Below are 16,925 nucleotides of genomic sequence, written 5' to 3'. Positions count from 1 at the left end.
TCTGTATTACAGCTTTTTGTGTGTGTGCTCCTTGCAAATCCTAACACCATTAATAATCTTAAGATATAAAATGTAAAGACACTACTGTATAATACCTTTGTGTAAGAAATTATGTCAAAGCTTGCTTTTATTTTCTTTAAAGAGGCAAAAACATTGTGATATTTTATTATCCTCTTACTTGGATTATTATTTCTTTTGCCTCCCAAATTGAAAACAAATGATGGAACTATACATTTATCCTTATTTAAAATCAATCAAATTACTTCTGAATCGGGAATGGTTCTTGTGAAATAGTGCTACTTCTAGAATCAAATTTTAAAACTTAGAGTAAATTAATAAGTTTTAGAATGTAAAAAGTAGGGGAGAAATAAAATACATCATGCCATGTTTTTCTCCTGCCTATAAAGTGTGCCATTGTAGGTGTGAAATTATAATACAAATGTTAAACTTCAAAATCAATAGACAGTAAGTCACAGGAAATCAAAATGGAGTTTTACATTTCCAGGCTATATTCACAATACCAGAGCATATATTTAAATCATATTTTATAAGATTCTACAAATCCTAGAGGATCGTCATTTATGCCAGTCATACTTCTGGAAAAATAATAATCATTGTTCTAGTTAAATTTCCTTTTTAAAGAAATACCAATGTTTTCTACTCATTTTGGCTTTACATCAGATAGAATATATCACTAAATCTGTTATTTTCTTTTTAATTCTGATAACAGCAGCTGAAGAACATACATCCTTAAACTGATGTAGAATGACTTTGTATATACTTTAATCCCACTTTCCACCCCCTTTACAAGCCTGTGTTCTGCAAAATGTAGAACATATTTTTCTGGAGAGTTTATCCTTGTATTATCTCCAGATTCCTTTATTTGGAGCAGATAGGTAACTATAGGAACAACTCAAGCATGAGGTGATTCTTGAATTGCAAAATGTAGGAAAAGAAAATGTATTAAATGGAAAAGGAGGAGTTCATTGATATTTGTGATGGGAGGGTGTGAATTACTGAAAACAGTACAGGTCCACAGAATATTTGCTTACTCTAGCCTTGGGGGAAGGGATACACATGACATAACATCCATAACACGAGAAATTGTTAACTGATACGTTTCTTTTAAACCCACCTGAGGAGTCAGGGATCAGTAGTAAGTCTTCCTATCTGCCATTCACAAGAGAGATCAAGTTTCTGTACTTTCAAAACTGTTTAATTTGCTGCCCCTCCCCAAACCATAAAGATAAATTTCAAAAAAGGAGATTGTTTAGAAAAACAGACACCCTAATGAAACCATTAAATTGAAAAATAAAATACACAATAATGTGTTCAACTGTAAAAAAGTCCTTACCGGCAATTTTCTTTTTCTCACACTTTAGAAGATTTTTTCTCACATCATTAAATTTTCATTATTAGAAAGGTACCGAGTTCTTTCAATTTACAGATTAAGGATGCTTTTGGTTTTCCCTTAAGCCAGTCCTAAAAAAAAGCTGAGTGCTTTCAATACACATTTCAGATGAGTGATTATTACATTCTTTAGAGACGTGTGATTCACCTCTTACCAAAAAAAAAAAAAAAAAAAATCCTATGCAAAATGTGAATAAGTACTTAATTAACACTTTTAAATTTTTGCTTATAGATCTTAAAGTTTAAATGACTCCCAAGCTGTGATATTCTGTGATTTGAAAAATTCCTCCTGTTTGTGTAGGTTGATGAAAATCCTTAATTGCCATGTTGCTTATTTCTAACAAAAAAATTATTCTGATATTTGTGAAAAAAAATAGAGCATGATAAACATAAAGAATGGCAAGCAATAATTGTGCTTCATAAATTTAGAACTTAACCACTATTTGCCATATCTCTCTTTTTACCTGTGTAATTTTATGTAGTTCACTTTTTGAGTTTTGCATGAACAAGTTTTAGTCCAAATCTTTACAATTTTGTTATTTAAATTTTTTGAGGTTTCATTTTAGGACACAGACAACAAATAGAAGAGTAAATTTCAGAGATCTTTATTTTATTCTATAATAGTTAAGTCACATATTCTTAGTACCCAGTGTACAGTATAAATTCATTGGGTCTTAGGAGAGTTTTAACCTAAGATAATAAACAGATTTTTTTAATGGAAAATGTATGAGTTAAACCAAAAATGACTCTCACATCATCCCTGCAAATAAGCTGATCATTTGGTATGACTTAGCTGCAAGCCTGCAGACAATGAGTTTGATTTTGATTTCTAATGCCTATGTATTCAGATAGTCATGTGTGTTTTTCTGTAGTGCTTTAAAACCAATCTGCACCCAAAGAGCCAAAGTTGCAGAATTTCAGTTACTTATTTAATTTGCCAAAAGAATTTTCTTTTTAACTTTGGAAAGTTTTAGAAAATAATTCACATCAGTATTTCTTTAATGAGTCTTACTCTTTAAAATATTTAAATACCTGTATTTGTCAGACTTTGACACGCTAAACTTCAGGAATGTATTTACTGCACATGAAGCACACACATGTACACATGCCATACATATATGTGTTTTTACATGCATAGCTACCTGTAATCTAGTATTTATCTCATGTGAGATTTTATAACTAATCCATGACAAATAATGATGCCAAATACAAATCATATTCACATGTTTCTAATTTGAATTGAACACTTCCCACCTCCATTTCTGAAGACTGATTTTTAAAATACCATAAGCCAGAATAAAATCATATATCACCTCTCCCGTGCTGAAATTCTATATTCTCAATTTTTTTATGGAATATGCCCAGAGAAGTTATACTTTCTTTTTGCTGTATTTTTTTATTGGTAGTTGCTCTATGTAGTTCTCAAATAGGGATATATTATTGTTATGTAACTGCACAATGGTAGGCGTCTTTGTTTTGTTTGCTGAAGAGTACTTGGCACATACTAGGTGCTCAGTAAATATTTGTTGAATGAATGAGTAGGATTTAAAAGCTCCATCACTTATTCATGTCTTATCTACATGATTCAAAACACCACCAACTTGACTCCTTTTTTACTCAATCCTTAAGAAATGTACGATTTTAACATAAGCAATATTTCACATGAAGAAAATGTGGGAAACCAAAGAAAAAGACCTGTGCTGTTTTATATGAGCATGTCAATACTTCCAGAAATAATGCCAAATTTGATGTGGAAAATATATATTCTGATGTGTTTTAAGCTTTTGATAAAATTCATTCAGAATCTACAATACACCACAAATGTTTCTGAAATTTCAGTTTACTTTCTATGATAAGCTAGAAAATTTTAAAAATACTAGGGAAAGGAATTTAAAGCTGGGGAATCTTAGAGGTAAGTGAATCTTTCCTTCTCACCTTCTACAGTAATAGTTCAACTATGTCTTCTTTCGTACACACATCAATATGCAGTAAAAATTCACATGCTGGCTCATATGTCTGGGGCATGTGCTCTCCCTTTCATTTAATTATGGTATCATTGGTAGTGTCTATAATCCAGATTGTTTACACGGTGTTTATATTAAGTAAAGAGTCATTTTTATTTGGATATTTATGCTTTACGTATGCAAGATCAGTGTATCCATGTCCACATTAAATCTACCCTCTAAAAGATGCAATATTTGTTACAGTATATATACAGTATATGTTACAGTATTTTAATCTTCTTATTTTTCCTAATCCTTTAAAAATATCAACTTACTCCATAGAACTCTCCAGTCTGATGAACCCCATATCTCCTCATGAGACTATTTTCATGCAGAAATCACTACATCACTGTAGTGCATTCACCTCTAGGGAGAAAAACAGCAGCCAACTGGCTCACAGCACAGCAGCGAGAAGAGAAGAAATTTTTGGCCAACAAATCTGTAGCAAATATAAACTGCTGTTAATCATGTTTGGCATGAAGTTGTTTTGAGAAGTTCTTACTTTTTTCTCCGCAGGGCTGGTCACCAACTGAGAAACCACAGCGTCTCAGTGGAAGACACTAGAAAGGGGTCTTCATTGTCTGGGACCAATGAGATTCCCCTTCCTAAATTCCCCCCAGATTTTATCTGTGCTTTTGAGGGAATTATTTGATTCATGTACCCTTTACATTAGGCACCTGTAAAAACCACAGGATCAGTGGTGTCAACAGCCCTGTTTGCCCTATATGCTTTGCAATGTGGTCCAATTTTCTTGAAGGGGAAAAAAAAATTACGAGATAGGAACATTTTGTTCGTAACAATTTGCCACCTCTTCTGGGGAAAAATGTCACTTCTAGACTGACATTTGCCCTACATCTTCAATTTTCTATTTTTGGATAGATATTCCTTACTTAATTTTTTTACAATGAAAGTGTGAGTGTATATACAATTATTTGCAGTCTTAATACAACTCCAATACACTGGAAGCTATAGATCCTTTCAAATAGAGAAAAGTAAATATATTTATTTTTTTTAGACTAATGCATGTCAAACTTTAATATACTAAGCATCTGGGGGATTGTGTTCAACTGAAGAATCTGGGTCAGTGGGTCCGGGCCGAGCCCTCAGATTCTGCATCTCTAATAGGCTGCCAGAAAATGCCAATGATGCTGGCCCAACCTCCTTTGACACATGGAGCCCCACTTTTACTGTTTGCACAAAAGCCAACAGCATTCATGTGCTCACAAAACATATAGAACAACATCCAGGACTTTGAATGCATAACAGAAGAGCACACTCATATATGAAGAGGCTCCTAACGTCCACACCTGCTGGCCAGGTACCTGCAGTCAACCACGGAGACCCATTACAAGATGGTAATTAAGTCACAACGCTGTTTATCTCAGCAAAACTGGAAGCTCTTCAAAAGTTAGGCCGTTTAGTGGGTAAATAACGAGGCCACCTGTGACTCTTTCCTGAAGGGTCAGTGATAGCCATCCCTTGCCTAAGACTGCATTTGCCTTGTGCAATGTGTAACTGAGAAAGGGTACCATAAACTAATGAATTCAAGGTGTGCATTTGATTTACACTTCCTCGTGCAGAGCCATGTGCCTTTTCTGTCCTCCTGTCCTTTGCTGTGGTGAACAGAGGCTCTTCAACTCAGTCTTCACTGCCTCGGCTCACCCACTTATTTTTCATTTAAGATTGTATTTATTTATTTTAGAGAGAGAGATAGAACGAGAGAGAGAACAAGGGGAGGGGCCGAGGGAGAAGGAGATAACTCCACACTGAGCACGGAGCCCTATGCGGGGCTAGATCCCAGAGATCATGACCTTGGTTGAAACCAAGACTCAGTCGCTTAACAGAGCCACCCAGGCACTCCTCAGTTCGCCCACTTAGAAAAGTAGTTTACTTTGTCCTACTGACGTGTTATGACAATTATGCCATAGTGCACTGGTTTCACTGAAAGGTCTAATGCTTTCAAAGTTTAATGACAGTTGAAGACTAATAAAAACAGAAATTTATGTATTTTTCATAAATGCAGTCATGTAGACATTTTCATTTTACAGGCTTCCGTTTGGGTCTTACGTAGGAGACTTGACCATTGAGAGGAAGGATGGTAGGCCAAGTTTGTTTCTTAGAATCCATTCTGAACCTTTTGAATTGAAGGAACATCCATCAGAAGCTCTTGAAGCTAACAAAACCAAACCAAACAGAAAACAAAAAAAATTCATTTCTACACACTCTTCCCCTATCAATAAGTGGATATTTTTTTGTGCTACAAGCCTCTTTTATTTTCACCTCACTGGGTACCGTGATGGCGAACAATTGATGTTCACTTCACCAGAATGCCCTTCTTCCGCTTTCAACAACAACAAAGGCAACAAAACCCAAAGTATGGTAACCAGGAACTCTTAGTAGCAATTAATTTGCTGCAATCAGAACAAAGCCATACTTTCCTCACCTCTTGCTACTGTTTCTAGTGTTGGAGGAGGATTTATATATTTTTTCTGAACAATAGATTTTAATTAAGAAGATTTATTAAAGACAGTTTTCATTCCTGTGATTACATTTCTAGTTCCAGAGACATCTGCATTTCAAAAATGCACCACATAGTTTCATAAATATTCCACAATTCCTTGGAGCTTTTTGGCATTCCAATTTCCTCCAACCTCATCTTAACATCTTCCTGTGCATTTGTGTGTTCCTTCCATTTGTACACAGTCAGGACTGGGTGTTTCTTCACACAGGTATTGTGTTAGAAAGCAGAGTCAAAGCATTCCTGTTCTCTGTGAATCAAGACTTTTAAAAGGAACAAAGGCAAATTAAGCTCAGTAACATATGTCTAACAAAAAGATCTAGATATCTTACAGAAGTACTTAGAGTGGTAGGGTAAACAACCAGGCCGAGCTTGCTTTGAAGTTTAAATCATTGTTATTTTAATAGAGTGAGAAATTCATTTAGATAGTAGAATCTGATAGTTACCCAATTAAAGCTCTTTTTGTCTCTGTTAATGTAGTTTTAAATTTTTCATTTTTGAAACCACTTCTGCCAAAGAATTATTTGAAGACAGAAGCAGCTAGAGCAGTTGTCTTTAGACGTACCTCATGAGTGACAGTAACTTGTTGATTAGACCTTGTAAGTGTTCTATATAAAATTATAAGCCAATGTACTAATTTGATCAAGGTGCAAAGAACAGGACTTCATTCAGTTTATTTCATTTAATACATGGGGATTCACTTTAAGAATGTAAGCGGAAGTGTGGAAGGCAGGAGACTACACCCAGACCTCACAGGAGAGAATATTCTCTAGAAGTTACTTTCTGGTTCTTTCTCTGAAGCTTACCCTAGTGCCCCATTGGCTCCTTGCCTCAATGTTGTAGTCTTATCACCACAAAGTGCTCTTCATCCCTCTCCGAGTGCTGTTTTCACTACCATCTAACTGATGTCTTGGTCCTCTCTATGTCACAGATTCTGCTTACACGATGCTTTGGCTGTTCTGTGTTTTCTACTTGCTCGTGGCCTCTAGTTAGGTCATGTCTGGATCTTTTAACTTGAGTCCTATTTGCTAGCACACATTCTTCTGAAATGTAGAGTGAGATAGACAAAGAGTCACAGGCAAATGGAGTGATGAAATCCGTCAACCGTGGGCTATACTTTGGAACCAGACCATTTCCTTGGGTGGAGGTGGGGTCAGGAGCCCAGCCAGTCAGCTGCAGTCAGGGTGGCAAGGTCCAGAGGGCAATGGTCCTCAGAAGAAAGCCCCTCACGAAGTCTCCTGGACTCCTTTCTATTACGGCAAAATAACATTAAGGGGCTTTGGGGAAAATGGGGTTATTTTCAACTGATTGTAGATACTTGCCTGATGTGAGCAAGGGGAAAAATGTAAGTTAACATTGATGTTTAATTCTTAAATGAGTCCTTAGGAATTCTGACCATTCCTGGAGGGTTTCTGAGTTTGTATCCTGGTTTCCAGTATTGCCCCTTTAAAGACAGTCCAATATAAAAAAGAGATCCTAGGCTTTGCAGTCTGTGACACCTGAAATTGAATTGCTTTTCTTCCACTGGTGAGCTGGATGGCCTTAATGTCACTTCCCTTTCTCTTGGCTTCTGTGTCCTCACCTGCAAGGGCTTACCTCTCAGGATGCCTCTTCAACATGCATTCCCTATCTCCCCAGAGTAGATGTGAGCAGGTATTCAGCCTAAGTATGAAGGGCGGTGGGTTTTTAAAATAATTTGCTACTTCTTTTTAGGGAAGGGAAACCTACCTACTTTGCCCTTGGGCTTCCTTGCTCAGTAAATGGGACAGGAAATACAATGCTCTGCTCACTTACCATCACCCCCTTCCTATACCTTAATGTCTTGCCCTATCCCAGCTTGTGCTATATCAAAAGCTGATTCTTTTTTTTATTAGCCACGGGCAGGATATTACTTGTTGTTGTTGCTATTAGACTTTGAGATGGGAAATGTAAAAAGACGTAAGTGGTGGGAGTGGAAGAAAGACCTATAGTTAGAAAAAGATACATGGTTTATACAGTGCTTTCTAATTACAATTTTCACGTTTTTAAGTCATTTACTCCAAAATTTAATGGCACATACACCAGATACATCATTGTGCTGACAGTTGGCAAAACAGTACTACTAACTAATTGAGAGCTATTTAATAGATTTATGGCCACTTTGAAGAGAACTTTTTTTTCATAAAAACGTGTATCTACTCCCATGTGCACACACATAATCAAAAATGTATGTAATTACATGTACATTTATACATGTACATACTTAAAAATATACCCTATGTGTATGCATACACTTATACATAAGCAGAGTATGACTTTCTTTCACATCTGCATTTTCTTTCAACTTAAATCTGACTCCTAGTCCTCATCCCAATAGGTCTGTAGGAAATACAGGTGAGGGGGCTCTTTTCCAAGGCTCCTTGTATTCTATGGAAGTCGCTGAGCCTTACTGAGAAGACATTTGAAAAAGTTAGTTCATTCTTCCGTTCACACTGGTATTAACTGAGGTTTCTCATGCCTAAGTTGCCATGGCCTCTTGAAATCCACAACTCAATGCCCGTCCCTTCTGAGAGAACAAAAATATTTGCAAAGGTGGGGAATGCTCCTCTCACCGTAGTTCATACTAGGTGCCAGGCTCTGATCTAAGTAGCACTTTCCAGGCATTACCTCACGCACTCCTAAAACAACAGTGCAAAAAGGTACTATTATGTCCCCAGGTAAATGAGCCCAGAGCTGGAGTAACTTGCCTAAGGCCTCACAGCTCATAAATGGCAGAAGCAGGATTTGAACCCTGGTGGTCTGGGTTAACATAAGTCTGGTCCAGTCTCAGGAGTCTTGCTAGGGTTTCCTTTCCCCCCTCTAGAAGTCACAGTTCAAATCTCTGGGGTCTGGAGTTGTAAACGCCATTGCAAATCTTGTTTCTCTTCTCCTAAATGTCTCAGAGCAAATCCAAGGGTAGAATAAAATTAAAGAGAGTCTTCAAGGCCAGTTCCACAGAGATCTAATTCTGAGAGCCAGCCCATCTGAAATCAGATGGTAAAGGACTGTGGCAGCCCGCTGAAATCTGAGCTCCTGCTGTGGGATCACGGGTCTCGACACCAGAACCCACAGAAACTGTCTCTACTTCCTTAAAAGGGAGAGGGCAGAATGCTGGCCAAGCAACTGCAGGCTAGGGGCTGCAAACCCGGGCAGAAGAAAAAGTCAAGGTTGTTCCAGCGGAGGAAGCACTGCTCTTGCTGCTCTTTTCTCATGGCTTTTTCAGAAAGAGGATCCCTGAATTAAGTTTTTACAATTACTTCCACTCTCAGAAAGGAAGGAAGAGAGGAAGGGAGGGAGGAAGGGTGGGTGAGATACTGGTGAGAGAGAGAGAGAGAGAGAGAGAGAGAAAGGAAGGAAGGAAGGAAAGGAAAGGAAAGGGGGAAAGGAAAAGAAAAGTCAAAGAAAAAAAGGTCCAGATCATCTCTGCTCAGGTAGGTGTTCAGGAAAAAAATAGCAAAGTGATGCCAGTGTGAAAATTGTGGCTGTTGGTTTCTGGTCATCACACCACCTGAGTGGAGCAAATACCAACACATCCCATCCAAGGTCAGATTGTTTAACTCTGAAATCTTTCCCCGCTCAGTACCAGGAAACCCACCTTCCAAACACTTCCTTCCCCTCTAGAGAAAGCCCTTCTGACTTCCTTAGTCATCTCCCAAGACAAGTACGGAAAAGTCTAGGTCTCATTATTCTCCCCTTGGGCGAGACAAGTATATTCATTCACAAAAGTTAGGCATTCGGTTCAATGGCTAACTGCATAAACTTGGGCTAGGTGAGAAACCCAGAGGATGTATAGCTTGCACATACTTTTATTACAATTGCTTTTTTTCTCTTTTTATACGTCTCAATCACTACAGTGTTATTTATTTTCCATAAAGTAGCAAACATGCTCATTTTCTGCTATATTACCATTCTAGGTAAAGTGCTCTTTCTAGGGAAAAAAGTTAAAAGACTCAAATATATTACCTAGCATCCAGAGTCTTGAAAATGTACATATTAGCAGTCAAAAATATAACATATTAAAAAAAAAGATTAGCTGTCTAATTACAGATTTCACACATAATCTGTCAATTGGCTAAATACGTGCTGACTGTCATTAAGCTGTTCAGTGAAAGATGGGTAGAGGGCTGGCCTGCTGCTTCGCTCAGAAGTACAAGGAGTTGTCTTTTTTTTCTTATTTTTTAAAAAGATTTTATTTATTTAACAGAGAGAGAGAGAGATCACAAGTAAGCAGAGAGGCAGGCAGAGAGAAAAGGGGAAGCAGGCTTCCCCCTGAGCAGAAAGCCTGATGCGAGGCTTGATCCCAGGACCCTGAGATCATGACCTGAGCTGAAGGCAGAGACTTAACTGACTGAGTCACCCAGGCACCCTCCATTTTCTCACTTTGCAAGGCAGCTAAAACAACCTGTAATTCAACTTCCTTTTAAAACCCTGATTTAGGGGTGCCTGGGTGGCTCAGTGGGTTAAAACCCTGATTTATGCTATGTTGGTAATTAATTTATTTTAGAAAAAATTACTTTACTGGTCCCCTTTCAGATTTATTAAATGAAAATCTAAGGGAAATGATTTTGGAAATTTATTTTGAACACCTTTCTCAGTGAGTCCTTTGGTACAAGTAGAGCATTTCTCCATTGGAAACCTCTGAAACCTGAACACTTACCCCCCACCTGTGGTCTTCAAGATTTGGTTCTGTCATTGACCAACAGTGTGATCTTAGGTCACTCTTTTTATCTCTGTAGATCTTAATTTTTCTGTCTGTAAAGTGATACAGTTGCTTTAGATAATCTTTAAAATCTTTTCCAAATCTACGAATCGTGATGAGTCTAGGTAGGACAATTCAAAAGCTTGTGTCTCTGAATCAGATTGAGATGTGGTAATAATGTGCATTTCAATAGCCCTCCCACGTCTTAAAACGCTTCCACTTTGTAAATCTCACTTGAGTCTGGTAGTAGAAAGAACAAGAATTATCCTGGCCTTTTTACCGATGATAAAACGTGTTCAGGAAAAATAAATAAGTAAATAAATAAATAAAAGGATTCCCTCAAGGTTAAATAGTAAGTGGGTGCCAGACCAGAATCTTGGTGTTCAGATAACTACACTGTTACATATACATTTTTATTTTATATACATTTTACATACATTTTTATTTTACAAAGATAACATTGTTACTTACAAAGTAACAATACAATACCAGTATGATCAACATTTCACTTTTTCTCACCTGTTTCCAGGAACAATGGTAAAAACACAATTTTATTTATTTATTTATTTATTTATTGAAAGATTTTATTTATTTATCTGACAGACAGAGATCACAATTAGGCAGAGAGGCAGGCATAGAGAGAGGAGGAAGCAGGCTCCCTGCTGAGCAGAGAGCCCGATGTGGGGCTCGATCCCAGGACCCTGAGATCACGATCTGAGCTGAAGGCAGAGGCTTTAGCCCACTGAGCCACCCAGGTGCCCCCAAAACATGATTTTAAAAATTGGTGATTATGTTTTCAAAATTGGCTTAAAGTATTTAAATCCAAATTATGAGTTTTTCTTATATTCTCCCATTTCCTCACCCATTCTTTGGCAACAAAGGCACTGCCATGTACTTACCAAAATAGTTTCCCCTTTTTTCCAGACCCACAGCTAGACTACATTTCCCAACCTCCTTGTAGACAGAAGCCCCAGGACTGGTTCTGGCTAATGGAATATGAGTATGAGGGATATACATTACCTCCAAAGGTGATTCGTAAAAACCTCCTATGCTCCATTATCCATTCTTTTTCCTGTTTCTGTGGTGACTTAGGAGGCCAGAGCTGAAGATAGCATAGCTACATGAAATAATCTGGCTCCTTCAGTGAGTATAAGGAGCCTTGCCCTACATCCTCGGCCCCTACCTCGTTAATCCTCCTGGACTATATCATTAGTTAAACCAGTAAGTGTTAAACTACTGAGATTTTGAGGTGGTTTGTTATGCAATTAATCTATTCTGGCCAGTAGCAGTCTTAAATTATGGATATTGTCTTTCGATTTTTCTCTATCAGTTGATAATTTATAGAATTTATTTATTTATTTGAGTATAGTTGACACACAATGTTGCATTAGTTTTTAGATGTACAATATAATCATTTTATCACCTTATAAGTGGTTTCTCTGCAAATTAAACGTCATCCTTGACTTACCTCCTCCCAAAATAAAGCAAACGCCTTAGAAAATTTCTTTAGGGTTATTGTAAGCTGTTGCTTTTGAATTTTAATATTCTATCTCTATCTGTATCTATGGCACATAGGTCTATATGCACACACATGATACATGAACACATCTGTACATAGAAACCCACAGAAATTATTGTTGTTTTATATAATGAATATTTATTTAGATTTGCCCACATATTTACTAGTTTAATTGCTTTTTTATTCATTTCTATTTTCCTTCTGCCTAGATAGCATCTTAAGAATTTTTTTTTTTTTAAAGATTTTATTTATTTATTTGACAAAGAGATCACGGGTAGGTAGAGAAGCAGGCGGAGGGGGAGGAAGAAGCAGTTCCCCTGCTGAGCAGAGAGCCCAATGCAGGGCTGGATCCCAGGATCCTGGGATCATGACCTGAGCCATCCAGGTGCCCCTAGAATTTCTTTTTATAATAGGTCTACGGCAGGCAAAATGTTTTTAGGTTTTTAGTTTGTTTGGGTCAGAAAACTTGTTTGATCTCTGTTCTTTTTTTTCTCCCCAGCTTTATTGAGATACATTTGACACATAACAGCATGTAAGCTTAAGGTATACGGGGCTCACCTGGCTGGCTAAGGTGGTAGAGCATGTGACTCTTGATCTCAGCATTTCTCCATTGGAAACCTCTGAAACCTGAACACTTACCCCACACCTGTGGTCTATTTTAAGTTGCATGTTGTGCATAGAGCTTCCTTAAAAAAGAGAGGGGGGTGGTATACAATGTGTTTGAAACATTTTAAATTGCCCGGTAATTTCCACCAGAGTCTTAGCTGTCATCTCCATCCTTTCACATAGTTAACTATTTCATTTTTGTGATGAAAACATTTAAGATTACTCTTTTACCAACAATCAAGTATTATTAGCAATACAATATCACAGCTATAATCACCATGTTGACCATGAGAGCCTCAAACTTGTTAGTCCTGAAACTGAAAGTTTGTGCCCTTTGACATATATCTCCCCGTTTTTCCCACTCCCAACTCTATTAACCATTGCTTTACTCTGTTCTTCTAAGTTTATCTCTCATAGATACCACATATAAGTGATATTATATTTCTTTCTCTGGCTCATTTATCATAATTCCCTCAAGTTCCATCCAAGCTGTTATAAACTAGAATTTCCTTCTCCCCGTGGCTGAATAATATTCCCTTGTATGTATGTATTGTGTCATCTTTTCTATTCATCCACTGATGGTCACTTGAGTTTCTATACCTTGGCTAGTGTGACTGCTGTTGCAATGGTAGTCCAAATATTTTTCTAAGATCCTGATTTCAGTTTCTTTGGATATATACTCAGAAGTGAGATTGCTGATTATATGATAGTTCTATGTTTAATTTTTGAGGAACTGTGACCATACTGTTTTCTATAGTGGTTGTATTAAATTCATTCCTGCCAACAGTGCCCTAGAGTTTATTTTTCTCTACATCCTCAGCAATACTTACTATCTAGTCTTTTTTTTTTTTTTTCCTTTTAAGTAAGCTTTAGCCCAGTGCGGGGCTTAAACTCATGACCCTCAGATCAAAAATCTCATTCTTTACTTACTGAGCCAGCCAGGCTCCCCTACCTATTATTTGTCTTTTTGATGATAGCCAGTCTAACACATGTGGGGTGATATCTCATTATGGTTTTGATTTGCACTTCCCTGATGATTAGTGATGTTGAACACTGAGCACCTTTTCATATGTTGACTATTTGTATGTCTTCTTTGGATAAGTTAATTTGGTTCCTCTGCCCATTTATTTATTTTTTTAATTGGGTTGTTAGCCTTTTGCTATTGAGTTCTATTCATTCTTTATATATATGGGACATTAACCCCTAATCAGATATCTGATTTGCAAATCTCTGATTTAGTAGATTGCCTTTTCATTTTGTTTCTTGATTGTTTCTTTTGTTGTGTAGAAGTATTTTAGTTTGATGTAGTCCCACTTATTTATTTTTGGTTTCTACCTTTCTTCGTAAAGGCTATAGAATTCTAGGTTGACGCTTATTTTCCTTCATATTGTCTTTCCTTTGAATATATTTCTCATCTTTTACTTCCTTAGTTGCTGTTTGAAATCAAATCTCAATCTGTCCTTTCTCTCTGGCTGCTTTTAGAAACGTTCTCTTTGTCTTCCTCGACTTCCTTCCTCCTTTATTTCTTCTTTTGCTTTGCTTTTTTTTTTTTTTTAATGATTTCTCTCGTCTTTTTTTTTCTTTCTTCATTTTTTAAAAAAACTTTCTTTCTTTCCTTAACCTTGTGTGTATATAAGCTCAGATTTCTTCTTGCTTTCCCTACTTGGGATTTGTTGGACTTCTGAAATGTGCTGTTTTTTTTTTTTCCTTTCATTCATCCTGAAAAAGTCTCAGCCAGTACTTTTTACATTATCATTTTCTCCCCCACATTCTCTGCATTATTTCTTTTTAGTTTTCCATTTAAACATGTATTAAATGTTTATTTAATTCTCTAGAGGACTCCAACTAAGATATGTTATGCCTTTTATAGCATTCTTTGTCTATATTCCCTCTTCTGTATTATCCTTTCTTTTGAAATTTGGAAATGCTTTGTTTTGTAATGTCTTCTGATTCATCTTCCATTTCATCAATTCTCTCTTTTAGTTGTTTCTTATCTGTTGTAAATCCCATTTATTGAGTTATTTTCTATTTATGATTCTTTAAAAAAAGTTTTATGACACTACACTTTCTAGCTTTCTGCCAAACTTTTCCATTTAAACCCTTATTTTATAAAAAAAAAAAAAAAAAAAAAAAAAAAAAAAAGCTGTTTTATGGCCCCTGAATGATAATTCAGTATCAGAAATTATTTTTGGTCTCTTTCTGCTTATTGTTTTATTGATTCTTGCTTGCCTTGTTTTGTTTTCTCATAAGATTAGTTATTTTTTTATTGTGTGTTGAATGTTGTATTTGAAAAACTATTGGTAGAAGCTATTTTCAACCAATATGATCTTACATTTCTCCAGAAAGGATTTTCATTTATTCTTATTAGTCACTGAGAGGCACAGTCTGGGATTGCCTTAATCCAGTTTAAGGATTTAGCATTTTCCATCTCTTAAAACCTTGCTGTAGGCAGTCAGAGGGCTAGTTTACTTCTGATTGACCCTTGTATTGAGAATGTTCAGCATTTGGGTTCAAAGGGAGTGGTAGATTCCTAAACTTGGTGGGTTCTGGACCGCAACCAGTTTTATGAACCAAGTCCACCTTGGACTTTCTAATGCCCACCTGGAGAAAGCAGCCTCAAATATCAGATTTGCTCTGAAGTAAGCCAATAAGGTTCATCTTCTCTAAAATTTTAGTCTGGCATGCCTTTACTCTTGTTAGATTACTCTGATTGATATAAGAATTGACATGGCTTGAAATGAACTCGGTTCTACCTTCTCCTAAGTCTGTGCTCTTATCTCGACTTTCATACTTTCCTCCAAAATTTGTGCCTCATGTATATCATTCTATGTATATTTCCAAAGTCAATTTCAGATCATTTTGTCACCTATGTCTTAAAAGTTATTCAAATACAATCAGAAGAGTGTTTCTACTCATAGTCGATTTGAGATAAATTATACTAACCAGAGTAAGCTTTGGCATTAGAGAGCTGTGTATTTTACCTTAGCTTGACCGTCTAATAGCTTGTGACCTTGGGCAGGTTGCTTGTTTTCTCTAAACCTCAGTTTGTCTTTCATAAGGACAATTGAAATCCAGTTTACCAGACTCATGGTACTCATGCTACCAAAGTGTATTTCACTTATTTCAAGGCTTAAAGGATACCTTTGCTTTTGTGCTTCATAATCTTAAGAATATTTCAGAGTAAGAGCTTATTTGCTTAGCTACTATTATGCAAATGTTCTAAATTTCAGTTATTATTAAATATATGTCTTTCATAAGACCCACTTATTGATCTTCTTTTGCAGTTTGAAAAAGCCTTATTGGTTGGGTGTAGGCTAATGAATTACTTAAAAAGAGGTATAAATGTGCTATACACAAACAGAAATATCTGACACTTAAGATGGATTAATTGACTTCAGAAAATTAACTTGTTTGGGGCACCTGGGTGACTCAGTCGATTCAGTGCCCCACACTTGACCTCAGCTCAGGTCTCCATTTCAGGGTCATGAGTTCAAGCCCGGCACTGGACTCTGCCCTGGGCATGGAGCCTACTTAAAAAAATAAGTTAACTTGTTTATGTTTATTTAAAAAAAATCAGTCTTTGATTAAGATGTCTTTGTGTAAGTGTTAAGATGAATTTGTTAAATTAACAGAAAATCTGGTTCCTATAATAGGTCTTCTGAGAACAACAACAAAAGAAGAGTAAAGGAATTCCAGTTGCTACCCTAAACTTTTTTTTTCTGAAAATGTTATTTATTTATTTGAGAGAGAGTGAGAGAGAACATGAGAGGGGAGCTGGGAGCCCGATGCAGGACTCAGTCTTGGGACTCCGGGATCATATCCTGAGCAGAAGGCAGTTGCCCAACCAACTGAACCACCCAGGGGCCCACTTCCCTCAACTTTTTGAGTTAGATGAGATGTAAGCATTCATTTCTACAGAGAAACCAGTTATGGATAGAGTCAAATGTAAAGGAGGTGTTCCATTTCAGAAGGAAGAATCAGTTTCTACTTTTTTATCTTTAGTTACAATTTCTCTGCAACAAAAGAACGGGCACAAATTCTTGTGAGCACTATTCCCGACTGAATAACTAGTAAGAATCAGAGCTTAATCCAAGGGAAGTAGTATCATAGACTGCTGAGTAAAAGCCATCTTGGGAATTTTGTACCTGGGGC

Source organism: Mustela putorius, unplaced genomic scaffold (genome assembly GCF_011764305.1).
Source record: "Mustela putorius furo isolate JIRA1106 unplaced genomic scaffold, ASM1176430v1.1 tig00003846_pilon_pilon_pilon, whole genome shotgun sequence".
NCBI lineage: Eukaryota > Metazoa > Chordata > Mammalia > Carnivora > Mustelidae > Mustela > Mustela putorius.
The sequence above is the reverse complement of the archived record's forward strand: the minus strand, read 5'-3'. Positions refer to the sequence as shown.